We start from the raw sequence: 15,297 nt of genomic DNA on the forward strand, positions 1-15,297 counted from the left end.
GGTGTAGGGTATGCTGTATGTACGTCGTACATTTGATGCAGAAGTATAAATTGGGCTTTAATGCCCGAAGAACAAAGGCATATTCTTTTTTTGTTAAAACTACTGTACTTCCAATGTCTCTGTTTAATGCACGAGGGCCACCACCTTTTCATCCCACAATTCCCCCTTTTTCCTCCAGTGCTCACACACATAACAGAAAGTGCGAATGCGTACTAAACATTTACATAGTCCAAATGAACAGAACTCAACAATCTCCCATCCTTTTTTTTGTATATCAAAAAAAATTAAAAATTGTAAAGACAATTTAAATGTGAGTTAGGATATGAGAAGTAGTCCTAACCCTTGATGTTAATACAATTCTTAATGCACCAAAAGCCTTCGCAGGTTTCCTTTACCAGCACAAGAGCTGGTGCTCCCTTCTTTGTGGGATGGTCAGCTAGTTGTTCCTTTGTAGTTGACCCACAGCACACGTTGAATTTTCTGTGCTTGGACAAGTTCCTTGATGCTGCTCATCTCTAGGTGAAGCCTTTTCTGTGTAATGTCTGTAAAGAAGCCTCTTCTTGGTGGATTTGATGGCATCAACCAAAGAGTAGTTGTCTGACACAAGTTATATGCAGACTGTTCTTCTTTGGATGGTAAATAGAATGTGGCTGGTAAAACAGCATTGTCAATACTTTCAGACCTTTGAAGGGTTTCTCCTGCCAGCGTACTATGTACAACTCTCCAGATCTTTTTTGATTGCTAACAGGGAGGTGAAAATCTTCCCTCTTCTCCCATCAGTACAATAAAATGTCCCTCTTGATTACCTCCTTTGGGGAGATTTCCAAGTGAGGCATCCCTGAAGACAATGAGTCTCAGTGATCTATCTTTTCCAAGCTGTTGAAACTGCAAGTTTACTTTTTTTGGATTGAATTCTGCACACTATCTTGTTTGCCTTATGCAAAGTTTGCAATGTGGCATTTTCTGTGCTGGATGCGAAGTTGCAGACATCCAACATGATGTCAGGTCTGCCCGGCCTTGCCACCCATAGAATCTGACCTATCTTTGACTGAAGTTACTCAGCTTCAGCTTCACTGAGGGGTTCATCCCATTGAGGATTCCTTATGGATTGTCTGAAGATTCCTGATGTAGCTTTCCTGGTGTAGTTGCATTGTTCCGTTAACGGCAAGGATGTCTATCCCCACATAACAGAATCTGTCATCCTCCTTGCGCCCAACTTGAAAGGCTGACCTTAGCTGAGGGATGACTGTTGTGGCAAGTTTTGTGAGCCTCCCCATATGAAGTCATCTACATGAGAGGCAAGTATGCCAATCACATGATATCCTGAATATTGCCCGTAAAAAACAGGCAATCATTTGTGACATTTTCCACCTGGCCTTGTCCTTTTTATACTGGTATAGTGCTACATCTGCTATACCATACACACATCTTTTGAGTTTCCACAGTGTTCCTTCCCTTCTGGCTTCAGGCGGGGGTTTAATGTAAATCTCACGTGAGAGCTCCATTCCCTGTAAGAGTGCGGATTTTATGCCCATGCAATGGGGTTGCCAATGTTTTTGACACACCACTGAGAGAAGTAGTGGGAGAGAATCTGATGCACATGTTGGTGAGTCTTTTCGGAATCCTTTTATGTTCAGTTCCTCAAAACCTCTAACCACAGGTGTGCTTTTGGTGTAATTCCTGTCTGGGTTTCTTTCAGGGTGCACACATATTTTGTGGACACTATCTTTTGCCCAATGCCTCTAGCTTCCTCAAATACTCCATTATTTCTCCAACTTCTGATTTCATCCTGTTTTGCAGACTCAAATGACACCTCTTTGACACCTCTGGGACATCTTCATCTTGACATTTCTCAGGTGGTCCCCCTTGATCCATATTTGATACAATATGAAGTCTGTCTACGCGTGACATGCCAACGACCGTGACTGGACCATACATTCAAGTTGTACCAATTTTTGTTTCTCCCTGCCCACTTGTCCTAAGACTACAGCTTTGTATGGGAAACTGGTGACTTTGTCTACAAATCTCACAGCTTATCCTGTTTTAAGACTGAAACTTCCATGTTGTCTTTGCACTTGTGATAATTTCTGTTCAAACATGTCTGTTGTCGCCGGCTGCACTCCCTTCCGCACTGTCTGTGCCACTATCGAGCAGGTCTGTTGTCCCCAGCTGCACTCCCTTCCGCACTGTTCCATTATGGAGCAGGTCTGTTGTCCCCAGCTGCACTCCCTTCCGCACTGTCTGTGCCACTATCGAGCAGGTCTGTTGTCCCCAGCTGCACTCCCTTCCGCACTGTCTGTGCCACTATGGAGCAGGTCTGTTGTCCCCGGCTGCACTCCCTTCTGCACTGCCTGTGTCACTATCGAGCAGCTCTGTTGTCCCCAGCTGCACTCCCTTCCGCACTGCCTGTGCCACTATCGAGCAGGTCTGTTGTCCCCAGCTGCACTCCCTTCCGCACTGTCTGTGCCACTATCGAGCAGGTCTGTTGTCCCCAGCTGCACTCCCTTCCGCACTGTCTGTGCCACTATCGAGCAGGTCTGTTGTCCCCAGCTGCACTCCCTTCCGCACTGCCTGTGCCACTATCGAGCAGGTCTGTTGCCCCCAGCTGCACTCCCTTCCACACTGCCTGTGTCACTATCGAGCAGGTCTGTTGTCCCCAGCTGCACTCCCTTCCGCACTGTCTGTGCCACTATCGAGCAGGTCTGTTGTCCCCAGCTGCACTCCCTTCCGCACTGCCTGTGTCACTATCGAGCAGGTCTGTTGTCCCCAGCTGCACTCCCTTCCGCACTGCCTGTGTCACTATCGAGCAGGTCTGTTGCCCCCAGCTGCACTCCCTTCCGCACTGTCTGTGCCACTATCGAGCAGGTCTGTTGTCCCCAGCTGCACTCCCTTCCGCACTGTCTGTGCTATGGTGACACCATCAGGTAAGTGCTTTTCAGTTTTTGTGTCATTCTCCACGGAGTTCTGCTGGTCTTCAGCTTGTGCTTTACGTAGTCTGGAATGATGCGCTCTCACATATGTACCTCCACATCTCACAAATACCACAACTCCATCCTGACCAATGACAACTCCAGGACCTTTCCGTTCTGTACAGTCTGCTCTTTTGTAATACACTTTCTCCCTTCTCTCATGTTTCTCATCTGTAGGATGGAGCTGTTCCTTAAGTGCTCTTCAAATTCTCTCTGAACACTGCTTCAGTGAAAGCCTCCCTTAATGCATGCAGTGCTGAAATATGTTTCCCAACCCATTCACTCCATGTAATTTCCTCTAGAGCAGGTGTGCTGTTAACAGTACAGAGGAAAGGTTAGGATTCTGGCTGAACACCAATTGATACGGGCTATACTTTATACTTTATTGTCGCCAAACAATTGATACTAGAGCATACAATCATCACAGCGATATTTGATTCTGCTCTTCGTGCTCCCTGGAGTACAAATCGATAGTAAATATTAAAAATTTAAATTATGAATCATAAATAGAAAATAGAAAAGGGAAAGTAAGGTAGTGCAAAAAAACCGAGAGGCAGGTCCGGTTATTTGGAGGGTACGGCCCAGATCCGGGTCAGGATCTGTTCAGCAGTCTTGTCACAGTTGGAAAGAAGCTGTTCCCAAATCTGGCCGTATGAGTCCTCAAGCTCCTGAGCCTTCTCCCGGAGGGAAGAGGGACGAAAAGTGTGTTGGCTGGGTAGGTCGTGTCCTTGATTATCCTGGCAGAACTGCTCCATCAGCGTGCGGCGTAAAGTGAGTCCAAGAACGGAAGATTGGTTTGTGTGATGTGCTGGGCTGTGTTCACGATCTTCTGCAGCTTCTTCCGGTCTTGGACAGGACAACTTCCATACCAGGTTGTGATGCACCCCAGATATGTATAGCCATGTACATTGTGTGTGGTGTTCTTTGCCATAAGGGCCCAGTCCAGGGCTGTGTTCCAATCACAGCCCTTGTCTTTCTTTACCTTCAGCATTACTTCAGTAACTGTTTGAAGCTCCAGAAGTCCATTACTCCAAGGATTGTATGTCACTGGCATCTTCGTTTCAATCTTAAAGCTCTCCGCCATATCTCTGAATTCATTGTTATTAAATTCACCACCATTATAAGACCATAAGACAAAGGAGCAGAAGTCAGCCATTCAGCCCATCGAGTCTGCTCTGCCATTTTATCATGAGCTGACCCATTCTCCCATTTAGTCCCACTCCCCCCGCCTTCTCACCATAACCTTTGATGCCCTAGCTACTCAGATACCTATCAATCTGTGCCTTAAATACACCCAATGACTTGGCCTCCACTGCCACCCGTGGCAACAAATTCCATAGATTCACCACTAATTATCACTGAATATTTTTCAAGGTGGGCCGTGCACTCTAATCCAGGAATGGATGAAGTTTTTCACTCTCTCTCTGAGGGTCTGTGTCTACAATGCTACCAGCACTGAAACGTGTGAACTCATCAATGATGTGGAGATACCACACTCCTTGCTCCAGTTCATGTAGGTCGATGGCTACTGTTTCATTGTATTCACTTGCTAGTGGCAGACCAACCATAGGCTTGGGTTTGGGCTTTCCAATCTTTTGGCACAACTCAAACTCAGTTATCTACTTTAGAATGGGAAAAAATGATCTGCATCTTTGTTTCCTGATCTGAGCAGTTTCTGAAGTCTTATCAATTGAAGCGTGTCCAAACTGCTTGTGAAGTTTGAGCAACACTTTGCAATTCTCATCTATGGTCATGTTTTGTGTGACAGTATTTCATTCTCATATTGGTTCTCAGTAACGTCTTTATCTAGAATATACACACAGTAATCTCCAGTGCTGGTGAGCTCAAGAGATACTGGCTGTTGACAATTAGTTGCTTCATTATTCTCGATATCCACGACTGCTCCTGCTTTTTTTTAGGGAAGTTTTACTCAAGAGTAATGGGATGTTCACTGGTGCCACCACCATTTCAATGTAACACTTTGTCTACAGTATTTTTGAGGGAATTTTCACTTTTTTGGTGGAATGTACAATCTTTCCATCTTTTCAAAGGTTTCAAAGGTACATTTAATGTCAGAGAAATGTATATAATGTACATCCTGAAATGCTTTTACTTTGCAACCATCCACAAAAAACAGAGGAGCGCCCCAAAGAATGAATGACAGTTAAATGTTAGTATCCCAAAGTACCCCTCCAGCTCCCCTCCCTCCCGCATGTAAGCGGCAGCAAGCAATGGACCCCCTCCCCCCACCAGCAAAAAAAAGCATCGGCACCCACCACTGAGCACTCAAGCGTGAGCAAAGCAACAGCAAAAACAGAGACTTGCAGTACTCCAAAGACTGCTCATTCACTCAGTATTCAACATACCAGAGGCGCGTGCGCGTGTGCTCGCTCGCTCCCTCTCTCTCTCAATAAGGGAGAAAGAGATGTCTCCGTTTCACAGCAAGGGGGGAGACATAACAAACAATTCACTGGTTTATGATGTTGAAAGTCTGTTGCGTTGCTTTTTCCGAGCTCTGTGCCCAAAGATCTCGGGTCTCTGGGCACACAGCCTTAGATCTTCCATCTCCCATGACACACCGATCTCCTGCCCGGACACTGACCTTCGATTTGCCCGTATCCAGAATCACGAGATCTCAGCCCTCTGAAGGCGAGCTGAGGTCTTAGGCCGTGCCCTTGGCGTGCCAAATAACAGCCAGTCATGAAACCCTGAGAGCGGGTCCCATTCCCCCAAAGAACTGACGTTGGCATGTAACTCCAGGTCAGGGTCTTCAAAAGAACCCTGAAAGGGAAAATAGAGATATTAAAGTTGGAAATAGAGCTGTTTCCAAAGATGCAAGCAGAGGAGTCGCCGTTAGGCACCATTGATTCTCCTGAGCTCCTCCAGTTGAATGCTTTATAACTAGGTATGTCTTGTGTTCACCAGTTTCTGCACTATATTCTAGTTTAGCTCACTTACATAGCTTTCAAGCCATTTTTCTTCACACACTGTGTGTGTGCATGTTGTTTCAATAACAGCAGATCCTAGAGATTCTATCATCAAAATCTCAGCCTCGGATGTCTTTGCATTAGTAAGTGATTCATTCGCAATCAATTGATATGGCAGTCTCTACATCTTCAGATTTGTTATCTTCTTCAGTTAGTCTAACTTGTTCAGTTCTGTGTGGACAGTTTCTTGCCCAGTGGGAGGATGCTGATGCTTTTTCACTGGTGGGGGAGGGGGGTTGTTGCTTTGCTGCTGTTTCTGAGTGGGAGGGGGGAGCTGGGGGGGTGCTTTGGAGTTCTAACGTTTAACTGTCTTTCATTCTTTGGGGCACTTTGTTTTTGTGGATGTTCGCGAAGCAAAAGGAATTTCAGGATGTATATTGTATACATTTCTCTGACATTAAATGCACCTATTGAAACCTATTGATATCGCACATTTCGGTCTCCTACTGTACTTGTTTATTGGATTAGTGCCAGGTAATGGTACCATTGTCTGGTCACTCTGGGATCCATGCTTGCTATACTCTTGTCCCCGCTCAGTGAAATATGCTGTTTCCTGACTCAAACTAATTCCGACTGTTGGCTTGGCAGCCTTTTCTCCAAAAACCCTCTTCAGTATTGATTTTGTAGGTGCAAATGTAAGTCTGTACATGCAGTTAAAGCTAGCTGTCTGTCTTTTATGTCTAGACACGCAGTATCCAACAATTTACAAGCTAATACAGTGTCATGAAGTTCCATTTTGTATTTATGCGTGTGACTACTTTTGTTCAAAATCAGTAATATAATCAGTCATATTTTTAGAATTGTGTCTGTACATTTTGTCCAAGTCTGAATAAGCCTCATAAATCCAATCCTTTTTTTCTTTCAAAAAAACAAAAAAAAAGTGTGTTTATTAGTGTATTCATACCGTCATCTTTGTTCAAGATTTTTGCACATACTGGTCTTTACAAATTAGAGGGAACATTGAAGCATAGATAAATAAAGAAGTTGTAATAGCAATATTTTTGATATTGAAAAGACATATGTTATGGAAGAAAGGACCTTTGATTAAATTATGGAAATTAGCAGTGAGGGGAATTGTGTAATTTTTGTTCTGAGTTTTTTTTATTTGGACAGCCTATGCCAGTAAGGGTGGACAAGGTATATTTGGATTTTTATGGGACGAGAATAGGACCCCACAAGGCAGTATTTGTAGCCCTTTATTATTTAATATTATGATTAATGATATTTTCTCTGTGATAGGTACTGGGGTGGGTAAATCACTTTTTTGCAGATGATGGAGCTTTATGGATCAGAGGTAGAAATTTCAATTTTACTGTATCTAGGATGCATTTAGCGATTAACAAGATCAAACAGTGGGCAAATAGATGGGATTTTAAGCTTTCAGTAGCTGAAACTCATGTTATGTGTTTTACAAAGTGGATCAATAGACCTGCACTTGATTTGAAATTATATGGTCAAACTCTTGAAGAAGTGTCAGTGGTAAGATTTCTATTCATGTGGATGAATAATAAGCTGACATGGAAGCATTGTATCAGTAAAATAAATGACAAATGTAAAGGAGCATCAAATATTCTCAGGTGCCAATGTGGGTATTCTTGGAGTGCTACACAAAAATCTTTGTGACCATTTATGTTTGTTTAATTAGATCTGTTCTTGATTATGGCTGTGTGGCTTATGGATCAGCTTCATCTTCAAATTTAAAATGTCAGGTTGTGATAGAAGCACTGGCTTCAAAACTGCATTGAGGTGCAGTAAGGTCATCTCCTGTTTCGGCTTTACTGATTAAAATGGGATAATTACCCTTACAGTTGCGGAGGTTGAAGTTGATGTTAAGGTACTGGATTAATTTGAAGGGGCAAGGAAATGATCATCTTGTTAAAGGTGTGTTGGAGATCTGTTGGGGACATCACAAGAAGAGTGTTTTTGCTTTTGGGTGGCTGGGTTCTTATCATGCCAGGGATATGGGTTTGTTAGATTGTGCAATATGTCCCACTGTAGCTTTCTCGGTAACTCCACCTTGGTTTTTTTTCCACTGACAGTAGTTGATTTTAGGTTACAGGATTTAATAGTCTAAAGGTTTTGTTATGGTTGAGAATCTCTTGGTTCATCAATATATTAAGGAAAATTATTATGATATGTTAACCATTTCCTCAGATGGATCAGAAGATAATTTATTAACTGGGAATATTGGTGTGGCTGTTTTTCTGCCTGAATTATAGGTGACAATAAAGAAATGTCTTACTAACCATTTATTAGTGCATACAGCAGAATTGACTGCCATCATTTTAGGCTGACAGTGGGTGGAGGAAATTTGTCCATGTAAATTTGTAATTTGTTCAGATTCCTTTTCAGTTTTGATGAGTCTTAAGACAGGTCATTCTATCAGGGGGGGTTCAGATTTACTTTTGGAAGCTCCATCAAACACTATTTCATATACAAGGTATTGGTTTACAGTACATGTCTGCTTCTAGTGGGTTGATTCTTTAGCTGAAAATGCTGTTAAAGTTCAACGGTGGATATAGACCTCCCAGTTAGCAAATCAGAAGCTAAGAGGTTGGTAGGGTTAAGAGTTAGGGTGTTATGGCAAGACTTGTGGGATAATGGACATGAGGGGAGACCCCTTTACAGAATGCATAAAACTGTTGGATTGATAGGAGAAGGGGTAAAACAGGAAGGGAAGGAATTATTTTGACACAACTTAAAATTGGGCTGACTATGCTTAATTATTCCTTATATCTTGTTGGAAAACATCACTCTGAGCTGTGTAGGTTTTGTCGTCATTATGAAACATTTGAACATATTATTACAGAGTGAAGCATATAAGGCGAATAAACTTTTGAGCTTCAAGCTGGATACGGGTATCGATTATAACACTTTGATGACAAACTCTGCCAGCTTCTTCAGGGATGATGCCTGGGCATGTCTAGTCCGGTGGTATTTATACCCCTGTATTCCTTCGCTCCTAATTGGTTAGTCCTCATCCAATCAGGTATCCGCTCTCCCACCTTGTTTACAATTGAATTCCAGTTCTTACTGGGAGTGAGATCTTTGTCTTTGTTAAAACTCTTTTCCTCTAGTTTTATCTCAGTAGCTTCCTTCACCAGCTGGTCCCAAATGCCACTGGGGCAGCACAATTGTTTTGTGCCATCAAAGTCAATCCTATGACCACTGCAAATGCAATGTTCTGCTACCGCGATTTCTCTGGGTAACCCAAGTGGATACTCTCACTGTGCTCCTTGATCCGCGTTTTCACTGTGTGTCCCGTCTGGCCAATATACACTTTTCTGCATTTACAGGGAATCTGGTAAGCATCAGCTGACCTAAGACCCAGGTCATCTTTGACCTGCATAAGCTTGAGCTTCCTTACAGGTTTGTGGATGGTATTAATCCAGTATTTCTACAGGATCCCGGTGATCCCTCCAGAAACCGTGGAAATTTAGGGGAGACAGGCAGTAGTGCAGGGTTCCTCCTAATTGTTAGGTTTCCTGGTTTTTCTGTCAGCTCTTTTAAGGGCCCAGTTGATTTCCTTCACCTTGTAGGCATTCTGTAGGAACATTGTGCGTAATCAAGCAACATACATCAAAGTTGCTGGTGAACGCAGCAGGCCAAGCAGCATCTATAGGAAGAGGCGCAGTCGACGTTTCAGGCCGAGACCCTTCGTCAGGATCTTGAAGGGTCTCGGCCTGAAACGTCGACTGCACCTCTTCCTATAGATGCTGCTTGGCCTGCTGCGTTCACCAGCAACTTTGATGTATGTTGCTTGAATTTCCAGCATCTGCAGAATTCCTGTTTTTTGTGCGTAATCATCTTATTTCCTCGGGGAGACTCTCCAGGTCTGAAATAGTTTTTGCACAGTTAATCAAAGTAGAAAGAACTACTTTACATTGGGAGGCATAATGGTGGCTGTTATTCTTGAGCTATAAGTCCATGTTAGTGAGTTTCAGATAAGTGCCATGCCAGAGGCTACCATCCAGCTTCCGTTGTATTAGCATGTCCAGGAATAGGAGGCAAAATTCTTCTCCATCTACATCATAAATTGAATGTTAGGATGTATACTGTTCAGATGGTCATGGAATTGTTGGAGTGCCTAGAGTCCATGAAGCCACACTATGAAGGTGACATTGACGTATCTGAAGTAGCATTTGGGGCGTAAGGGCAACAAACTCAGAGCCTTCTCTTCAAAGTCCTCCATGTAGCAATTAGCAAAGCCGGCGACAAAGGCGATCCCATGGCCACTCCATCCATTTGTTCATAGTAGTTCCCCTGACAGAGAAAGTACATCGGTATAAGAATGTGTTCAAAAAGATCAATGGTACCCTTATTAAACCCTGACCACAGATGGACCAAGCTGTCCTTAATAGGAACTCTTGTGAATGGGGACACCGTGTCAAAATGGACCATTATGTCCTTCAGGGTGGTTATCGTTTATATGAATTTGTGATATGATGCTCTCAGCCCCCAACAAAGGGAGACAGCATGGTCATTAAATGCTTAGTGAGGTACTAAGTTGGAGGATCTATACAACTGATGATAGGTTTCGGTGGGGGGCAGGGGGAACCTTCCTTGTGTATCTTAGGGAGCCCGTAAAGTCTTGGTGGTACTGGTGCCAGAGGCAGAAGTGTCTTGCACATGTCTGCTGGAAGTCTGGATTTCTTCAGTAAAGTGGAGATCATCCTGATAATCAAATCCATGGGATCCCACTGTAGAACTCTGTAGGCAGGATCAACCAGACTCTGTTGGACTTTCCTGTGGTATTCCTCGGAGGACATCAGGACCATTGCATTTCCTTTGTCTGCTGGTAAAATCATGATGGCTGCGTTTCGCCGTAGAGTCTGGAGGGCCAGTCGCTCTCCTTTTTTAATGTTTGGTTTTGGCAAAACAGCTCTTCTTAGGGCCACACAGACCTTTATCCTCTATCTTGCCTCCTCCGCAGAATCTGGTGGTAGCTTTCAGATTGCTTGCTCTACTCTGCCACTGTAGTCCCGATAAGGTATAGCTCTGGGGACTGGCGTGAAGTTTAGCCCCTTGTCAAGGACCAATCTAGTCGCCTTGTCGATGATTTGCCCAGTTTGATTGATGACAGTCCTTTCTGGTCCACTGGTGGGATGGCTACTCTTTGTTTAGATAGTTTGTTGTATTTCCTGGCCTGCCTTGTCATGTTCTTTCGTGAAACTAGTTCACCTTGGGCAGCGGTGGACCTGTCAATGTACTCTCAATCTTTAGGAATCAAGAGGCCTGACAATTCCAGGTGAAGAGACAGTAGCATATAAGGTTGAAAGAAATCAAATGCAGGCTTCATTACAATCTTTGGGGTTGATAGTTTTCACTTAAAAACTTTATAAGTTAAGGGAGTGACTTTAATTCACAGTATTGTCTTTCATTACTTAAAATCTATAGGGCCTTTTGGGGTAATTTAGTTTTCATTTGAAAGGGTAGTAGTTCATTTGAAAGAGTAGTAGGGTTTATTTCACAACTCTCTACACTACACTCCAGTCCAGTTGGTGGTGGTAATGCACCTCTAAATTGGACTGCCAGTCACCATTAAACTTCAAGAGGAAAAAGAGCAGTCCAAGAACTTAGTCATCAAAGCAAACAGATAGGCAACTCCCTGCAGCAACTAATTTACTTCCAACAGATGCGACCTTCCATCATTTTATGTTATTATTATAGACTAACTGAGAGATAAATGGGCCGATGAAATTCATTGTCATTTCTCTTCAGGAATGCCCACCTCAAAGAAACTCTTCACCTTCATCAAGATGCCAACTCTAAATACATCTCCTCCCCTCTTCATCATTCTGAAAGGTCAGTTCCCTCTTTAGCTCTATGTTCCATCCTTTGGTTGTAGAGTCATAGAGTTTTAGAGCACTACAGCACAGAAACAGACCCTTCAGCCCATCTAGTCTTGCTGAATTGTTATATTCCCTACTCTCATCAACCTGTGCTGGATCGTAGACTTCCATGCCCCTCCCATCCATGAACCTGTCCAAACTTCTCAAATGTTGAAATCAAACCTGCATTCACCACTTCCAATGTACTTTGTTCCATGTTCACACTACTGAAATAGTTGCTCCTCATGTTCCCCTTAAGTATTTCACCCCTAACACATGACCTCTAATTCTAGTCTCACCAAACCTCAGTGAAAAAACTTGCTCGCATTTACCTTATCAATCCCCCTTATAATTTTATATACAGTACCTCTATCAATTCTCTGCTCATCTCCTACGTTCCAGGGAATAAAGTTCTAACCTTTTCAAACTTATAACTCAGATGCTCAACATCCTTGTAAATGTTCCCTGCATTCTTTTAACCTTACTGATATATTTTCTGCAGGTAGGTGATGAGAACTGGACACAATATTCTAGATTACACCTCACCAACACCTTACACAACTTCAGCGTAATATCCCATCTGCTGTACTTAATACTACCTTACCAGCGCAAACATAAGGAAATCTGCAGATGCTGGAAATTCAAGCAACACACACAAAATGTTGGTGGAACGCAACAGGCCAGGCAGCATCTATAGGAAGAGGTACAGTCGACGTTTCAGGCTGAGAACGTTGACTGTACCTCTTCCTATAGATGCTGCCTGGCCTGCTGCATTCCACCAACATTTTGTGTGTGTTTCCTGTATTCAATACTTTGATTTATGAAGGCCAATGTACTGAACGCTTCCTTTACAACCCTTATCTACCTGTGATGCCACTTTCATGGAATTATGGAGCTATATCCCCAGATCCCTCACTTCCATTCCCCCCCCCCCACCTCAGTGCCCTACCATTCATTGAGTATGACTATGACTATTGTGCAGGTCCTACCAACAACCACCAACAATGGTAGCATAACAGCTAACATGAAGCTATTAAGTGTCAGTGAACCAGCTTCAGTTCTGCCACTGTCTGTAAAGCATTTGTACGTTTTCCCTGTGACTGCGTGGGTTTCCTTCAGGTTCTCCAGTTTCCTCCCACATTCCAAAGTCATACCGGTTAGTAGATTGATTGGTCACATGGGTGTAGTTGGGCAGCGCGGCTCAATAGGCCAGAAGGGCCTGTTACTGTGCTGTACCTCTAAATAAAATATAAAACAATCTCCCTCCTCTCAGAGCACTCTCCCTTTTTACCACCTCCTTCCCCAGTCCCTCCAGGTGAAGCCCCAATACACTTGAAATGCTTCCAATGTGGTGTATTTCATTTACTGCTTACACCGGTCCACTCTACGCTAGAGAAACCAAATGCAGTTGGTGGCGTAGCAGTTAGCTTTACATTGCCTTTCCACCACCGTCTGTAAGGTGTCTTTACGTTCTCCATCTGACCGCGTGTTTCCTCCCATCTTCCAAAGATGTCAGCAAAACCAAAGTGCTGATTATTGGACTGCAGGAGGAGGAAGCTAGAGGCCCACGAGCCAGTCCTCATGAGAGAAATGAAGGTGGAAAGGGTCAGTAACTTTAAATTCCTGGTCATTCCTCTCCTGTTGGTAGTACCTTCCTGTGCACCAACTTCATGATGGTGGTGTAGGGTAATGTAATTGGTGGAAATGCACATAATTCACAATCACTGACATTGAGTTGATTTCACTTTATGAGGCTGGTCTGACGTGATGATGTAGTTACGTAAGGTACTGTCATCACACTTTGTGTTCAGTGTTTGTACAATAAAGGAGTTTTTACAGTTTTTCTTAAACGTAAAATGCCTCATGTCCTTTTATTTCTGAAAACTTACATTGATGACCCTGATGCTCTAGGACGATTCTAGAGTTATTGAACACATCAGCCAATTCAGTTGTTTTGAAACTCCCAGAGTTTGGGGGGCAAAATGCCATTGTTTGGTTTGTATAAGCTAAGACCCAATTTGTGCTGTGAGAAATCTCTGCTGACACGATGACATGAAATTCTACTATCATGGTAATGTCACTCAGCAACTCCATGGCTGTGAGAGTGGTGAGTCTACTCGAACACTCGCCTGAACACGATAAATACTGATAACTGAAAACTCACATTTCACAGATTCTTAGACTATCGGAGTCTGAGCGCGCCAAACAGTTGCTGTTCTTGCCTGGCCTCAGTGATGCTAAGCTATCGGAGCGAATGGATCACATGCCATCTCTCCTGGGAAATCATTCATCCTTGTTTTATTTTTAAAGAACTCTTCATGCAGCAAATGCCTGATCAAGTTCACATAGCCCTCACTAATACACCTATGAAGGACCATAGGAACTTGCTAAAGTGGCTGTTAGTCTACACTCAGCCAGGCAGCGGTGCATCATTCCTCCTCCTTTCCCTGCCTCAGTAAGCCTGGTCAGCAAGGCTCCCAACATAAGGATGTCTGCAAAACAGACAAATCCAGGTCTGTGCTTTTACCTTGTTCGCTTTGGTACAAATGCTAGGAAGTGCCAGCTGCCTTCCAGCTTCAACAGTGCCAGCACATCGGGACATCAGAGGTCTGTGAACACCGTGGGTTCCAGCTGCCAAGGTCACCTACTGTTCATTACGGACACCATTTCAGAGTGACGCTTCCTGTGTGACACGGGCGCTCAAGTGAGTGTGCTGCCACCATCGCCTATTGATGAGAAGGCAAAGAGTGACGAAACCTCACTGGAAGCTGCCAATGGCAATAGGATCCAGACTTATGGGACGCAACAGGTGATGCTCTGCTTTAGTGGGTGATATTGTACATGGGACTTTGACCTGGCTAAAGTGACTAGACCTCTGCTGGGTGCAGATTTCTGGCGTGCCCAAGGACTATTCATTGATCTGAGGAAGCGCTGGCTCGTGGATGTCAAGGACTCTGGGTCATTACCCTGCTCCCCCAGTAAGTTCCCTACAACAACTCTACCAAGTGTATGCATCTCTGCATGTGGGTTTACTTGACTGCTGGGCAAATTCCCAGACCTCACCAAGCCCACATTCTCCATTACAGTCATAAAACATGGGTCAAGCACTACACTTCCACAATTGGCCCACCAGTTTATGCCTGAACAGGTGGACTAGACCCAGAAAGGCTGTCAACCACGAGGGCTGAGTTTCCCAACATGGAAAGACTTGGCATTATACACTAGTTGAATAGCCCTTGGGCTTCACCCCTCCATATGGCCCCTTAGTCCAATGTTGGTTGCTGACCATGTGACAATTACTGACACCTTAAAGAGGTCACCAACCCCAATTGTAATCTGGTCCCACACATCGAAGACTTCAGAATCAGAATCAGAATCTGGTTTATTATCACCAGCATGTGATGTGAAATTTGTTACCTTAGCAGCAGCAGTTCAATACAATACATAATCTAGCAGAGAGAGAGAAAAAAAATAAAACATGATAATAAATAAACAAGTAAATCCATTACA

The sequence above is a fragment of the Mobula hypostoma genome, chromosome 8 (assembly GCF_963921235.1).
Source record: "Mobula hypostoma chromosome 8, sMobHyp1.1, whole genome shotgun sequence".
NCBI lineage: Eukaryota > Metazoa > Chordata > Chondrichthyes > Myliobatiformes > Myliobatidae > Mobula > Mobula hypostoma.